This window comes from Chrysochloris asiatica, unplaced genomic scaffold, assembly GCF_000296735.1.
Source record: "Chrysochloris asiatica unplaced genomic scaffold, ChrAsi1.0 scaffold00407, whole genome shotgun sequence".
NCBI lineage: Eukaryota > Metazoa > Chordata > Mammalia > Afrosoricida > Chrysochloridae > Chrysochloris > Chrysochloris asiatica.
In genome coordinates, this window is record NW_006408925.1 from 1,173,216 (window position 1) to 1,174,539 (window position 1,324).

The following is a 1,324-nucleotide window of genomic DNA, read 5'->3' on the forward strand; positions in this document are numbered from 1 at the left end:
TATCTGTATATGGACATTTTGAATTCAACTGACATGTAGCTAGCTATCATTATATGGACATGACAGACTGATCTGCCATGTAGCTTGCTCTTAGTTTATGAACACTTTGAATTCATATGCCATGTAGCTTGAACTCTGTGTATGGAAATGGTGCACTACCCTGGATGTAGCTAGCTCTCTTTACATGGGTATGTTGGACTGATCTGCCAAGTAGGTAGCTACCTGTATATGAGCATATTGGACTTGTCTGCCATGTAGCTAGCTCTCAGTATATGGACACGTTTGATACATCTGGCATGTAGCTATAACACTGTATATGGAAATGTGGCACTACCCTGCAATGTAGCTAGCTCTCTGTGCATGAACATATTGGAATTGTCTGCCATGTAGCTACCTCTCAGTATATGGAAATATTGGATTCATCTGCCTGGTAGCTAGAACACTGTATATGGAAATGTTGAACTAATCTGCCATGTAGCTAGCTAGCTCTCTGTATATGGACATTTTAGACTCATCTTCCTTGTAAATAGAACTTTCTATATGGAAATGTTGCACTATCCTGTCATGTAGCTAGCTATCTGTATATGGACATTTTGGACTCATCTGCCATGTAGCTAGCTTTCTTTACATGGATATGATGGACTGATCTGCCAAGTAGTTAGCTCTCTGTATATGAACATATTGGACTTGTCTGCCATGTAGCTACCTCTCAGTATATAGACAACTTGGACTCATCTACCTTATAACGAGAACTCTCTATATGAATAAGTTGCACCATCCTGCCATGTAGCTAGCTCTCTTTACATGGCTATGGTGAACTGATCTGCCAACTAGGTAGCTCTTTGTACATGAACATATTGGACTTGTCTGCCATGTATCTAGCTAGCAGTTTATGGACACGTTGGACACATCTGCCATGTAGCTAGTACCCTGTGTTTGGATATGTTGGATTGATCTGCCATGTAGATAGCGCTCAGTATATGGACACTTTAGACACATCTGCCATGTAACTAGACCTGTGTATATGGAAATGTTACACTACTCTGCCATGTAGCTATCTGTCTGTATATAGACAAGTTGGACTCATCAGCCTTGTATCTAGAACTCTGTATATGGAAATGTTGCACTCCACTGCCATATAGCTGGCTCTCTGTATATGGAAAGTTTGGACTCGTCTTCCATGTACCTAGCTCTCTGTACATGGATATGTTGGATTGATCTGCCAAGTAGGTAGCTCTCTGTATAATGAACATATTGGACTTTTTTGGCATGTAGCTAGCTCTCAGTATATGGACATGTTGGACACATCTGCCATGTAGCTAGA